The sequence below is a fragment of the Lolium rigidum genome, chromosome 6, assembly GCF_022539505.1.
Source record: "Lolium rigidum isolate FL_2022 chromosome 6, APGP_CSIRO_Lrig_0.1, whole genome shotgun sequence".
NCBI lineage: Eukaryota > Viridiplantae > Streptophyta > Magnoliopsida > Poales > Poaceae > Lolium > Lolium rigidum.
Genome location: NC_061513.1, coordinates 340,145,378 through 340,161,592, shown reverse-complemented (window position 1 = coordinate 340,161,592; position 16,215 = coordinate 340,145,378).

Below are 16,215 nucleotides of genomic sequence, written 5' to 3'. Positions count from 1 at the left end.
AACTTCCTATAGACACTACCAATCCTATAGGTCTCCTTTAAAGGGTTTTAATCCTAGGGTCAAAGCATTTGCTACGATACCAAGCTGTGGTGACCCGGCATACGATGACCCACAAGTATAGGGGATCGCAACGAGTCTTCGAGGAAGTATTACCCAATTTATTGATTCGACACAAGGGGAGACAAAGAATACTTGGAAGCCTTAACAACGGAGTTGTCAATTCGATTGCACTGGAAACGAGACTTGCTCGCAAGAGTTTATCGAGTAGTAACGGTTTTATAGCGATAGCAGTAGTGAAATAACGGTAGCGAGTAACAAAGACAGCGGTAGTGATTATAGTAAACGGCGAGGATTAAAATACGTAGGCACGGGGACGGATGACGGGCGTTGCATGGATGAGAGAAACTCATGTAACAATCATAGCAGGGCATTTGCAAATAATAATAAAACGGTGTCTAAGTACTAATCAATCAATAGGCATGTGTTCCAATTATAGTCGTACGTGCTCGCAATGAGAAACTTGCACAACATCTTTTGTCCTACCAGCCGGTGGCAGCCGGGCCTCAAGGGAAACTCCTGGATATTAAGGTACTCCTTTTAATAGAGTACCGGAGCAAAGCATTAACACTCTGTGAACACATGTGATCCTCACGTTACTACCATTCCCTCCGGTTGTCCCGATTTACGTCACTTCGGGGCCATTGGTTCCGGACGGCAACATGTGTATACAACTTGCAGGTAAGACCATAAACAATGAATATCATGATGAAATAATAACATGTTCAGATCTGAGATCATGGCACTCGGGCCCTAGTGACAAGCATTAAGCATAACAAGTTTCAACAATATCATAAAAGTACCATCTACGGACACTAGGCACTATGCCCTAACAATCTTATGCTATTACATGACCAATCTCATCCAATCCCTACCATCCCCTTCGCCTACGGCGGGGGAATTACTCACACATGGATGGGGGAAACATGGCTGGTTGATGTAGAGGCGTTGGCGGTGATGCGGTGATGATCTCCTCCAATTCCCCGTCCGGCGGAGTGCCGAACGGAGACTTCGGCTCCCGCGACGGAGTTTCGCGATGTGGCGGCGTTACGGAGGGTTTACGGCGGCTTCGACTTCTCTCCGTGTGTTTTTAGGTCGAAACGAATAAGTAGTCCGAAGGAGGGCGTCGGAGGCCGGCCGAGGGGGCCACACCACCGGCCGCGCGGGCCCCCCGGGCCGCGCCGCACGGTGGTGTGGGGCCCTCGGGCCTCCACTTCAAGTGCCCTTCGGCTCCGTTAGTTTCCTGGGAAAATAGGGCCTTACGCATAAATTCCGAGGTTTTTCCCGAAAGTTGGATTTACGCACAAAAACGAGACACCGAAGCGATTCTGCTGAAAACAACGTTAGTCCGTGTTAGTTGCATCCAAAATACACAAATTAGAGGTCAAACAATAGCAAAAGTGTTCGGGAAAGTAGATACGTTTTGGACGTATCAACTCCCCCAAGCTTAGCTTATTGCTTGTCCTCAAGCAATTCGATTAACAAGCGAGCGATAAAAGAACTTTCACGAACACATTTGCTCATATGATGTATATATTCTCATGACATGGCTAATACTTGAGCAGTTCATAACAAGGTACATGCAAATAAGATCATCTAATAGCTATATCAATCATGAAGAAGTACCAACAATTAATAATAAGCATCATGAATCGTGTATATAAGCAAGATTGCAATGTTCATAAGAGAGTATGATAAAGTGGTATCTCGCTTGCCTGTATTTGATTGGCAAAACATAAATGCCCGGGCACCTGCGGAGTTCATAGAAAGACTAGAAGTAGTGATTGTCAAAGATAAAAGCATCAAAGTTATACCACAATCAATCATATTTTGAGACAAGCATATTATACTAAGAATGACGAGTTGTGCTCTCAAGAAAGTGCTCAAAGAAATAATGGAGACACAACATAAAAGTAAAAGATTGACCCTTCGCAGAGGGAAGCGAGGGATTAACATGCGCTAGAGCTTTTCATTTTTATAAATCAGGAGTAAAATTATTTTGAGAGGTGTTTGTTGTTGTCAACGAATGGTAATGGGTACACTAACTACCTCGCCAACCGGACTTTCAAGAGCGGCTCCCATGAATTATTGCATATTTATTTGGCACTCCTTCCAACCTTTCTTGCACAAACCATGGCTAACCGAATCCTCGGGTGCACTGCTAACAATCTCATACCATGAAGGAGTGCCTTTTTATTTTAGTTTTATTATGATGATGACACTCCCCCCAACCTTTGCTTACACAAGCCATGGCTAACCGAATCCTTCGGGTGCCAGTCCAACAATCACAAACCATGGAGGAGTGTCTATTTAAGTTTAATTAATTTGGGATCGGGAATCCCATTGCCGGCTCTTTTTGCAAAATTATTGGATAAGCGGATGTGCCACTATTCCATATGAGAGTCCAGTCAAAAGTAAATGACAAGGTTGAAAGCTAAACACCACATACTTCCTCATGAGCTATGAAACATTAACACAAATTAAGAAGCATTTTGAAGGTTTTAAAGGTAGCGCATGAGAATTTACTTGGAATGGTTTGAAATGCCATGCATGGGTATTTATGGTGGACACTCTGGAATAACTTGGTTTTCATGTGTTGGGAGGCACGAGCAGCGTTCCCGCTCAGTACAAGTGAAGGCTAGCAAAAGACTAGGGAGCGACAAATCAAGAGAGCGATGCTTGTCATAATCATGCTTGCGGCAAAATAAATTAAGCGAGGCATAAAAGTGATACAAGAACTACGAAGCAATGTAAATCATTGAGGCTTAATTGACTCTTGTTCAGTCATATGCATGCGTGAGCATGTGCCAAGTCAATATAAATGAATTATTCAGAGGAGGATACCACAATGCCATACTTACTTATGAATAAAACAATGCAAGCAAACATCCATGACATGCTACTCATATTAATAGATTGGAGCAAAACATGAGAGATCATAAACTACTAGACTTTCTCAAATAACATATACCTCACATGAACCAACTAAGCATGCTCACATGGATGAGTATATGTACAAAAATGAAAACAAATAGAGTTCATACCAGCCTCTCACCACAATCGGATTGTCGTAGATCGTCATTATTGCCTTTTCACTTGTGTAGCTTGGATAATATGAAATGAAAACCACGCTCCAGCCACCGAAGACCATTGAACTCATGATGAACTTTACAAACCAAAGAAGAACAGCAAATATTTTTGGTGTTTTCAAATTGCAAATAAGAACAAGAGGAAACAAGCAAACAAAGCAAAATCTTTTTGGGTTTTCTTATAGCAAACTAGCAATAGCAAATAAAGCGAAACAAATGCAAGAAACCAAAGCAAACAAATGGTGAAGAGAAACAACAGAAATATTTTTGGTCTTTTTGTGTTTTGGGAAAGAAACAAAGTGGAAACAAGAAATAGCAAACTAAAAGAAACACAGAAAAGCAAGATGGCAGAAATCTGCCAAAACTTGACAGCAGTACAGAAATCGATTTTTACAAAAATCTTACGTTGCTCAGTCCAAAAAGTGTTCAACTAATGAAAGTTAGATAACAACCTGGGGAACCTGCACAAAAATTTTCAACTCAAAATAACATTCTGGCTGTGCACACGAATTTTTACGGTAACAGCCAAGAATCTGTTTTCAGGCAGCATTTCCCCAAATATCATCTTCCTCTCATTAGAAAACCACTCAAAGAGACTAAACAAGTATATACAAGTATCCAGCAATCATAATATGCAAAGAATGAGTGATGCCGGTATACCTCCCCCCAAGCTTAGGCTTTTGGCCTAAGTGGAGTTCAATCCCATCGAGGCCATGAAGTAGTATCCCCGTAGTACGACGAAGATGGATCATATTCCGGGTATGTGCTAGAAGAAGCACCCGGATATGTGACGGTGTGGTCGTAGGAGGTCCCGACGTCCTCGGAGTCATGTTGCTGGTGGAACTCTTGTATCTTCATATGTTCTTCCACCTCCTCCTTAGTGCGCGACCATGGTTGCCTGTCAATATCAAACAAGCTCTGGTCGAGGAAGAGGGATTTCTTTCTCATCCCCGTCGGCAAACAACATTCTATAGGCCATATTATCCAAAGTAGACTCAGTGGTAACAAAATGATGACTCTTCATGGCAGCAATATCAAGTCTCCTAGGGGCCAATGGCACATCATTAGGATCAATAGGAAGATCTAGATATGTTAAAACACGCGAGTGCAATAGTTCCTCCAAAAATAGGTCCCCTGGTAGACAGGCGGCGAGCAATAAGAGCACCAAGGTGATAGGATGTTTGACCGGTAAGTGCAATGTTCAAGAAAGCAAGATGGTAGCTAGAAATATTACTAGTGTTCTCCCTACCAAGAATGCTAGTAGCAATGTAGTATGCAAAATATTTAATGGCGGGGAGTTGAATGTTCCTTATCTTGCCCCGCTGAATGGTGCGACAGTCGTCATTGGTGATCCCTCGGTAGAGCTCCAACAAGTCCCGAGGGTTGTCATCAATCCTACTTGCTGTACCTGCAGGGTCAATATCCAAAGCAAGACAAAAATCCTTCAATTGCATAGTAACGGGATTACCATAAATCCTGAATGCAACCGTTGGCTCATATTGTTTATTGTCAAACTGGAAACTCTCGACGAAAATTTTTGTGAGCATATAATACTGCTCCCTTTCGTCTCCAACGTAAGTGGCTAAGCCCGCCCTGTTGACAAGGGTGAAGAAATCCTCCAATATTCCTGCATTCCTTAGAAAATCATAGCATGGAAAAGTAGAAGCATTAGGAGGCCCGTTGTCCTCTTCGGGCGCGAAGCTAGGCGCGAGGATGTCTTCATTGTATGATTGCCTAATCCGGGTGGCGGCCCTAGAAGGCCTCCCGGTGCTGGTTGTCCCCTTCTTGAACAACTCTCCAAATTTGAACTTCTTCATTTTCTGAAATTTCCAACAAACAATATAAAACTTGATTTGGTGACATAAAATTGAGGGAAACTACTATAGGAACTTGCTAGAGTGCTAATCATGCATCAAAACTAGTTTCTACCACTTAGAACAAGCATGCAAGCTCACTAAACATGTTACCTACAGCAGCAAAATATTCAAGATATACTCAACCAAACAAAATTCTACTTGGATGGGTGGAGGAGTCACATACCGAAGAGCAAATGTGCCAAATTTCAGACAGAAATCTGGGCTGAGCAAAGAGATCGAGAAATCTGGAGCTCCGGAGCAAAAACGCAAGAGAGATGAACTTGGTACGAGTTTTTCGGGAGAGAGAAGGTGCTGGGAGGAAGAGATGGCAAGGTGGGGCAAAGAGGGGCCCACACCACATGGTGGCGCGGCCAACTCCTTGGCCGCGCCGGCCAGTGGTGTGGCGCCCTCTGGTGCCCCACAGGTCATCCTCTGGTGCTCCCAGGTGCCTCGTCGAAAAATAGGACCAACGGTATAATTTTCGCGAATTTTTGAAAACTTTGAAAAATGCACATTTTACGGGTATTAGGTTTATTATTACTGGCCGGGAAAATTTTTGAAATCTCAAATCAACTAAGAAACTTTGCAAATTAAAAGTGCTACAGCAACTAAAACAAGTGGAGAAAGAAAGAAATGTTGTTTACCTCCTCTATGCATATAAAAGGTATTTGTTAACAAGGTTGATCAAGTCTTGCCACCAAATAAATTTTACATAGCATATGAAGAAATAAACCTCAAATCAATCATGTTACCTTGAATTGTATTGATATGGATCCAATCACAAGAGTTTGATATTCTTCTTTAGGCTCATATATAGGACAATCGATGGATCCCACTTTGATAGTTCTCACATGAGAAATAGTATTAACTCCACACGCTTTCTCAATCCTCTTGGGGAAATAAACGGTATGTTCCCTATCATCAACATTGAAAGTAACCTTCCCTTTATTGCAATCAATAACAGCCCCTGCGGTGTTAAGAAAAGGTCTCCCAAGAATAATAGACATATTATCATCTTCAGGCATTTCCAACACAACAAAATCGGTTAATATCAAGCGGTTAGTAGTAACTTGAACAGGGACATTCTCACATATACCAACGGGAATAGCGGTAGATTTATCAGCCATTTGCAAAGATATATCGGTAGGTATCAACTTATCTAAGTAAAGTCTCTTATAAAGAGAAAAAGGCATAACACTAACACCGGCTCCCAAGTCACATAGAGCAGTTTTGACATAATTATTCTTAATAGAACAAGGAATAGTAGGTATACCGGGTCGCTCAACTTCTTTGGAATTTTGCCATTGAAAGAGTAATTAGCAAGCATAGTAGAAATTTCCTCATTGGGGATTTTCCTTTTGTTAGTAACAATATCTTTCATATACTTTGAATAAGGAGGCAATTTAATAGCATCAGTTAAAGGGATTTGCAAGAATAAAGGTTTCATCCAATCACAGAATTTATTATAGTGTTCTTCTTCCTTTGATTTTAGTTTCTTAGCAGGAAAAGGCATTGGCTTTTGCACCCAAGGTTCTCTTTCATTACCATGTTTCTCGAGCAATAAAATCTTCTTTAGTATACTTTTTATTTTTAGCATGCTTTTCGGGTTCTTCTTCAACCTCTTCTTTATCGGGAGTATCATTCTTATCATTATCTTCACTATTATCATGTTCATTACCACTTTCGGTTTCAGCATCGAAATAGAAGTACTATTAGGATCATTAACAGGTTCAGAGGATTCTACAACATTTTTATGTTTCTTTTTCTTTTTCCTAGAATGAGCTCTAGGTTCAATGTGTTGAGAATCTTGTTCAATTCTTTTGGGATGCCCTTCAGGATATAGAGGATCCTGGGTAGAGACACCACCTCTAGTTGTTACTTCATAAGCATGTTTCTTTTTAGAATTATTTCCTAGCAAGTCATTTTGCACTTTAGTGAGTTGATCAATTTGAGTTTGAATCATTTGAAAATGTTTGACAAGCATCTTAACATCATTGGAGGTTCTCTCCACAATATCATGCAATTGACTAATAGCTTGAGAATTTTCCATTAGATGATTATCTACTCTCATATTAAAATTTTCTTGCTTAACAATATAATTATCAAACTCATCTAAGCATTGCGCAGGAGGTTTTGAATACGGAATATCTTCCCTAGTAAAGCGTTGAAGGGAGTTTACCTCAATCATGGATGAAGGGGGAATTATCTCACATATATCTTCTATAGGAGGTAGATTCTTCACATCTTCAGATTTAATACCTTTCTCCTTGAGAGACTTCTTGGCTTCCCTCATATCTTCATCATTCAATTTAATTAAACCCCTCTTCTTCACTATTGGTGTTGGAGTTGGTTCGAGGCGTATTCCAATCATCATAATTCGGCCTATTTTAGCCAATAATTCTTCAGCGTACGTCTGGAGTTCTTTTCATGAAAACACAACCAGCACAACTATCCAGGTATGCCCTAGACTCAATGGTTAGTCCACTATAAAATATATCAAGTAAATCATGCTTTTCAAAATCATGGTCAGGCAAAGCTCTAATAAGAGAGCAAAATCTCGTCCAAGCCTCAGGCAATTTCTCCTCATCTCCCTGATCAAAATTATAAACTCTCTCGCAAAGCGAGCATGTTGAGCACTAGCGAGGAAAGTATTTGCGGAAGAAAACCTCAAGCAATTCTTTCGGACTTTTAATAGAATTAGGTGGCAAATTATTATACCAAGTTTTAGCGTCATCCTTCAATGAGAATGGAAATATTTTAGCAACAAAGTAAGTACGCTTCTTAACATCATCGAGAAAACAAGCTACTCAAAGTAGATAACTCGGTCATGTGTTCAACGAGCACTTTCTTTTTCAGTACCACAAAAAGGTGTTTTCTCAACAATAGCTATATGAGATAGATCAATAGAAAAATCATAATCTTTATCCCTAATGTTTATAGGAGATGTGGCAAATTTAGGATCGGGAGATAGTTTATATCTAACAGTATGTTCCGCAAGCAACTTTTTAATTTTTCTTCCATCGGTAGTAGCATGGCATTTTTCAATAAAATCATCATCAAGCTCCACATAATCTTCATCAAAATCATCACTAGAGTATTCAAGTTCGGGTGAACTAACGAGGTGTAGTAGCATTAGGAGTTTCGGTATTTTCAATTTGTCTAGATTTAGCAATTGTAGCATCTAGAAAAGATCCCAATGAACCACTATCATCAAGCACAGCAGAAACATTATCAATATTATGAGAGTGTTCAGATTCAGCGGATGTACCCGCATGCGAAGCATGTGGCGGTGAAACAAGTTTATCAATCACGAGATGGTGAATCAAGTGTAGCGGAGGTACTCGAAATTGTACCTTTTCTTGTAGTGGATGGTAATATGGCGATCTTAGTATCGCGAGGTTTACCCATGATGGAGAATTTGCAGCGGACAATATCAATCCAAGTGAACTTCCAAATAAAGCTATGCTCCCCGGCAACGGCGCCAGAAAATAGTCTTGATGACCCACAAGTATAGGGGATCGCAACAGTCTTCGAGGGAAGTATTACCCAATTTATTGATTCGACACAAGGGGAGACAAAGAATACTTGGAAGCCTTAACAACGGAGTTGTCAATTCGAGTTGCACTGGAAACGAGACTTGCTCGCAAGAGTTTATCGGTAGTAACGGTTTTATAGCGATAGCAGTAGTGAAATAACGATAGCGAGTAACAAAGACAGCGGTAGTGATTATAGTAAACAGCGAGGATTAAAATACTATAGGCACGGGGACGGATGACGGGCGTTGCATGGATGAGAGAAACTCATGTAACAATCATAGCGAGGGCATTTGCCAGATAATAATAAAACGGTGTCTAAGTACTAATCAATCAATAGGCATGTGTTCCAATTATAGTCGTACGTGCTCGCAATGAGAAACTTGCACAACATCTTTTGTCCTACCAGCCGGTGGCAGCCGGGCCTCAAGGGAAACTACTGGATATTAAGGTACTCCTTTTAATAGAGTACGGAGCAAAGCATTAACACTCCGTGAACACATGTGATCCTCACGTTACTACCATTCCCTCCGGTTGTCCCGATTTCGTCACTTCGGGGCCATTGGTTCCGGACAGCAACATGTGTATACAACTTGCGGGTAAGACCATAAACAATGAATATCATGATGAAATAATAACATGTTCAGATCTGAGATCATGGCACTCGGGCCCTAGTGACAAGCATTAAGCATAACAAGTTGCAACAATATCATAAAAGTACCATCTACGGACACTAGGCACTATGCCCTAACAATCTTATGCTATTACATGACCAATCTCATCCAATCCCTACCATCCCCTTCGCCTACAGCGGGGGAATTACTCACACATGGATGGGGGAAACATGGCTGGTTGATGTAGAGGCGTTGGCGGTGATGATCTCCTCCAATTCCCCGTCCCGGCGGAGTGCCAGAACGGAGACTTCTGGCTCCCGCGACGGAGTTTCGCGATGTGGCGGCGTTCTGGAGGGTTTCTGGCGGCTTCGACTTCTCTCCGTGTGTTTTTAGGTCGAAACGAATAAGTAGTCCGAAGGAGGGCGTCGGAGGCCGGCCGAGGGGCCACACCACCTGGCCGCGCGGGCCCCCCGGGCCGCGCCGCCGGTGGTGTGGGGCCCTCGGGCCTCCACTTCAAGTGCCCTTCGGCTCCGTTAGTTTCTCGGGAAAATAGGGCCTTACGCATAAATTCCGAGGTTTTTCCCGAAAGTTGGATTTCTGCACAAAAACGAGACACCAGAGCAGTTCTGCTGAAAACAACGTTAGTCCGTGTTAGTTGCATCCAAAATACACAAATTAGAGGTCAAACAATAGCAAAAGTGTTCGGGAAAGTAGATACGTTTTGGACGTATCACATACCACTGCATGGTGTAGTATGCAAGTCTGATATAACACCAATGAAACACCGTTTCACTCGTATTATATCGCTCAGAGTGGTACAACAGAAACATATGCGGGTCCAAGGCATGTCTATAGAATTACAACACGGACTCTTTACAAAAGATCCACACGACCTCCTACTTTACAATGAGGTAAAACTGCAAATAAACTCCAGAAGAACGCTACTCCTAACACGAACTCTATTTGTAGAGTATTTAACTAGCTAAAGAGGCTAAGAATAGATTCTAGCTAAGTAGGAGCTAGGTTTAGGAAACTAGTTCCCTTCTATGGCTAAACTAGGGTTTCTCCTTGCTGGATGTGGTATTTGACTCCTCTGACGAGGTCCTCGTCTCTTGAAGTAGTTGTTGACTTCTCGGTCTTTGAGTTGCACTGTAGATCCTCCTTCGATGCCTCCATATCTAAGCAGGGGATTTAAGAGTGGGATGAGTACGAGCGTACTCAACAAGTTCATTATAGGAAAGAGGTGTTTAATGCACTAGCTACGGCATTAGACCGTAAAGTCTAATACCAATGCAGGTTTTCATAATCATTTCTTCAAAAGGTTGCTTTTATTCGGAAGAACTATGTCCGTCGGCCTTCACCGGTTTACTAGAACTTCATGGAGCTCCTTTCCGGCCGCGTTCGCAGTTCCATATCCCGGAACGAGGAGTGACGAGTCACGGTTCTTTACACTCTGCGGAGGTGTGTTGCTTTACCCATAAGAGATCTTAACCTTGGTGCCAACCGAGCGCGCAACCCGTCCACACTTCCTATGGTGTGAGGCCCGGTATAAGGTCTAGCCAATCATGTTCCTCCGCTACCTCGAACACCCACCCTTTGTTGCATACTCCGACCACGGGTCCACGCCGGCCCCATTGCTCCCATATATTTCGGGGTGGACTCCGACCACGACGTCAATGCGGGGCTCTACCATACATTCCTACGCCGGCAGATGCAACCCATCATAGACCTCATTACCGTTGGGACTTCTACGGGTTCCCACCCTCGCATCAAGTCTCGCAAGATCATGAGCACCCGGTAATGAGCATCCGTTGATGAACGAGAGGTGGAAACACTTTTGACTACTCCGTCCCACTCCGGATCTTATGGTTAACACGGGTATTACGGCACAAGAATCATCGGCGACATTTGTTATTTAATCCTAGATGGATATAAACCCTTGCAATGGAACCTCCACCATATCAACACAATCCATGGTTCCATTGCCCACCACATAGTCATATTCATAGTTATGAAAGTAGTGGTTTTGATTTTTATGCAATAGTGATAACCATAATATTTTGCAAGTAATTTGATAGAAATACTCAAATGACATGAGCAAGTGATGAACTTGCCTTTCTTGACTGCAAGATTATGCAGGCAAGGTCTTCGATACGCGATAACTCCAAATTCTGAAATAGCATCATCGTCCAGTAAGGACGATGTTTAAAAGATTGGCAAGGATGCAATAATGCATAAGAATGAGATGCAATCGCTCTAAGCGTGACCTAACCCCGATGACTTAGGATTTTGTGAGTGGTAATGATTGGTTTAGGGTATGTTGCACTTTTTAGAGTGATTCACAAACAAGGTTCTTATTCAGGTGTGGTTACTTGGAATCATAAACATGTGCTGCAATATATCATAACAATAGCATTAATAGCACATAACAATAAGATTTGGTGTGTTTCTAACATGTAATGAATAGTGGTTGGTTTTAGCGCTACATGGCATGGTTAATGATTAGTTATCCTATACTTTAAAAGAATAACTTTTGAAGAACATATAATTTGATAAAGAACAAGTATGGTAATTATGTTTGTGGGTTGCTATAATTTATTCTGGTTCCAGGTAGTTTCTGGAGTAAGTACAAGATGGATCACAACATAGTTGGATTCATCAGCAACTAGTCTTGATTGGTTTTACTTAAGCATAAGCAACTTAAGCAATTAATTATACATGGTTGCTATCATGGTGGGTTCATCTTGCTGGTGATAGCTAGCTAGGGTTTATAGGTCTTTATAAGCAGGGTTGGTGATGATTCCTTATTTTCTTCAAAAGAATAACTTTTGAAGAACATACTTCTTACTTAATAAGAAGTATATCAATTAGGGTTGAGGTGGTCTAGGTTTACTGTTGGTTTTTATTAAGTAAGGAATAATTGATTCCTAAATAGGATGTTTGATAAGTATCCAACACTAGTAGGGTTTAGTGGAATATGGTTAGGTACTGCTCAAGATTTGGCATAGTTGTTCCCGAGGTTCATCACAATGGTGTGATGCTAATTAAAGTTACTTAAGGATGATGATTCTAAGGATATGAGCTAGGGTTTGTGCATAATTGATTTAGGGTTTTAGGATTCCACATAAAATTATGAGGTTATCTCTTGGTTTATAAAAGAACTAGGGTTTCCTAATTACCCAATAGTTCTACGATTAATAACTTCATTTAAAATTTGAAGTTATTAATAACTTTGAAATAAAAATAATATTGAATTTGGTATTTTATTATTTTTTCATGAATTAATAATTAAGATAATTATTAATTAGGGTTTAAATCCTTCTAATAAGGATTTAATAAAATGAAGAAAATTAGTTTTAATGTTTTCTTTATTTATTTACTGGCTTTATTTAATTTTTGGAGAATTTTCCTAATTATTGAATTGTAATTCAATAAAGAATAAAAGAAAAGGCTTAATTATTAAGTATTAAATAATTAATTTTTTATTAAAAATAAAAATTTCATATTATATTTTTATTGGATAGATCTTATTTTTAGGATCATTTTTATATCTCATTTGTATTTTTCTGAGTTAAAATGAATTTCCTAAATATTTGCAAAGTTTCAGATCTTTTGTGGATTTAAATTTAAAAACTAAAAGCTAAAGCTACCCGGGCTATTCTACCCCCAGAGGCTGACTGGTGGGGTCTTTGACCAGGTCCGTGGCCACGCAGGCAACAACCAGTCAAAGAGCATGCGATGGCCCCACTGCCACGTTGGCCTTGCCGGCGGCTCAACGCCGGCGGGCAGAAGGAGACGGCGCCGCCGATTTAAGGCACGGGAGGGCGCGATTTCGGTTCCGTTCGAACCAGAAGTCGATAGGGAATCTAATGGTGGTGGTGCCATAGTCTATTGGTCGCCGGAATCACGCCGGCGAACATGTTCCGCGACAGTGATCTCCGGCGAGGTTCCAAACTCGAGATCTACTGCATGCCGGAAATGATAGGAGGGTTCCATCGACGCGCAAGCTCACCGTGGATCTTGTAGAAGGCTCGCCGAAGACAGTGGTGACCGGAGACGACGACGATTTGAAGTTTGCTCGGCGAACCCGGACGAAAAGGAAACTTCAAATTGGCTTCACCAAACGCTCCCCTGGATGATTCCCTCCGCCTAGATGCTCCATTTGACAAGGCGCATCACCGAGGCCACTCGCCGGAGTCAGGGGAGGCTCCAATCTTCGACTTCTTCCTCGGCTCCGGCGACCAGTATTTGACGATGGTGAGAGCTGGAGAGGGATTGAGGAAGAATGGATAATCCTATAGGTTCTAGGGTTTCTGGGCGGAGATCCTGGCGTTTTTGTATGGCTTGGCAGGGACGGAATCGTCCATTTCATCACCGGCGAGGGCTCAGATACGCCGGCGACGTCGGCAAGTTTCTGTGCACGAATCTGGACGTTTTAGGATATACTCGGACGCGGGAAACCTTGTACGTGCTTCTGGGATAGTTGTTGGCGTCCGTGGTCGATCTCCTCGACGACGAGGACGTGGCGATCGACTTCGCCGCGGTGTCGAACTCGGGGAGGAAGACGAAGCTGGTTGGCTTCTGTTTTTATTCCGAACAGGTACGTGGGTTGGGTTTTGGCGGTGGACTGGGCTGCTGTTGGGCTGCTCTGTAGGCTGCGCTGCTGGGCTCGTTTGGGCTGTGTTGGCCTGGTTCGGTCTGGTAGGCCAGGTAAGTCCATTTTATTTCTCCTTTTCTGTTTTTCCTTTTTCTGTTTTTAATTTCTGTTTTAAATTCAGATTTGAACTATTTGCTAATTTTTCAGGTCTTGCTCATTTTAATTCAGACAAAGATTAGTCCAGGTACTACAAAGTCTTAAGTGGTGTATTTGCAAATTTAATGTGATATTATAACATTGGTTTTATTATTATTGTTGGAATTTGAATTCAGATACCCATATGGACATGAATTTGAATATTATCTTTGAAAATATCCAAATTGTTTTCAAAATGGTAGCTTTCTTACTTACCGATATATAGATTTGTGTTTGGTATTACTTTGCAATAAATAGTCTCAAGGTAAGACTTATTTTATAAATTTCAACTAAGGAAAGGATTTAATGATATGATTTCATGTGTTAAAATATCTCTAAGGGCTTGACCTGCTATGAAGAATGTTGTCACTTGACTATTATATTATGTGCATAACTATGTGCTGATGAATTGGAAACTCTGCTTGATCTCCTCCCAAGTTTAGTATTAATATTGTAATTTATTGTTAACTTAAAATACCTGGAGTAGATACTACTCCCATCATGGTTTGGTCTTGGTTATAAAGATAGGTTTTTGATCACCACCATGGTTTAATCATATGGTTTAGCACTTGGTTATTCTTAAGTTCAATGTTTAGGCATAATCTTTAACTAGTGAGCAATTCTAGGGTTATAATCATATTCACCTAATGGCACATGGTTTGGAATTTAATTGTTGCTTAGGTTTTTAGTTGTGATCACCCAAGTGATGCACAACTAATGTTGGGATATAGGTTAGGGTTTTACTTGTGATCATCAAATAATTCACAAGTAAGTTTGAGATATGAGCATAAGTTCTATATATGACTTAACACCATATAACTCTGGCTAGTGTTGCTCTTTCTCACCACTTATAAGATGAATAAATTCCCAGATCATTTAGATGGATATAGGGCTAAACTATACAAAGGTTGCTAATATACAGTTGTCTCTATAATTAACCTTTGTGAAATGGTTTAGGTTTTCTAGTAGTTCCCCTATGATTTCCTGTACTGGATTATATCTGCTTAACCCACTAAGGTTTAGTTGGTAGTTATATATCTCCAAGGTTTGATCATGAATTCGACATGATCAACTTGTTCTTAATCTCTCTACCTCAAGTTCTTAGGGTTTATGATCATCACTCAATTTATAATGATCAAGGTTTGGCTTCCTACATTATTTCTAATGGAATGGGTTCTCACTTCCATGATCAAGCATTGTCTTGATCAATTAAATATAGACTTTCCTTTATGGTTTCTTGAATGGGCATGGTTATAGTTGTCTCAATTATCTTGAGTATAACACCATAGGTTGAGTTTTCTCATTTAAGAATGGTTATTCTAGGGTTTATGTGTACTCCTAATATCTCCTTAGGTATCTATGCTAAGGTTTCATTTGTCTAGCTTAATTGGTTTAGTCTCTTCCTCACCTTATCAATTTCAGGGTATAGTATTATTCCATGTGATATTAGGGTATCTCACCACTCCAAGGGAAATGGTTTTCAACCTAATACTTTAATTCAAAGGTTGTCCTTTATTCTTAAATAGGTAAAGCTAAGATTGGTATGAGTGGTATCTCTCTCATCCAGGAAAGGACTTTTAATACCATCTTAAGATTTTGTTCCATAGATAATGATGTGATCATCAATATCTATGTTTAACATTAAAAGGTTCTCTTTCTAGGGATGGTCTTGATTAGTATCCTAAGGTTATGTTATTAAGATGAGGTTTTGTTTACATGGATGTAGATCCAGGGTTTAACTCAAGGTTTGTTATTGCTTCTCTAATAATTAATAGAACTCTCACCTCTCTAGGTTTGATGCTTAATAATTTTGGAATAGAGAAGAATATATACTTCTTCAGTGGATCTCCTTGTTATGATTCCAATGTTGAAGTGGAATGAATACCATGAGGTTTCATGGTAGGATCTTGGATTTGTTTAAGACATGGAAAAGATAAGTGAAGAATAGTTTCTCCAATTATTATTACTTGGTTTCCAATTAAATGGATGTTCATATGTTATGGCAAGGAATATCATATTATGATATTTAATAGGATCAAGTAATTGATCATTGAGTAAAGTGTTGTTGTGTTAGTTTTAATTCCATTTGATCTAACCCCTTAGATCAAGTCATCTCTACCCAAAACAAGGTTTTAGCAAAGGTCACATTGAGGTTTATAGCGCTTGACTTGATGAGCTACTTCAATTCCACCAAGGTCAAGTGAAACTTCGATTCATCGTGGATTGTTTTACTTTAAAGCGCGAAAATTTCCCAGATTTTCTATGCATGAATGC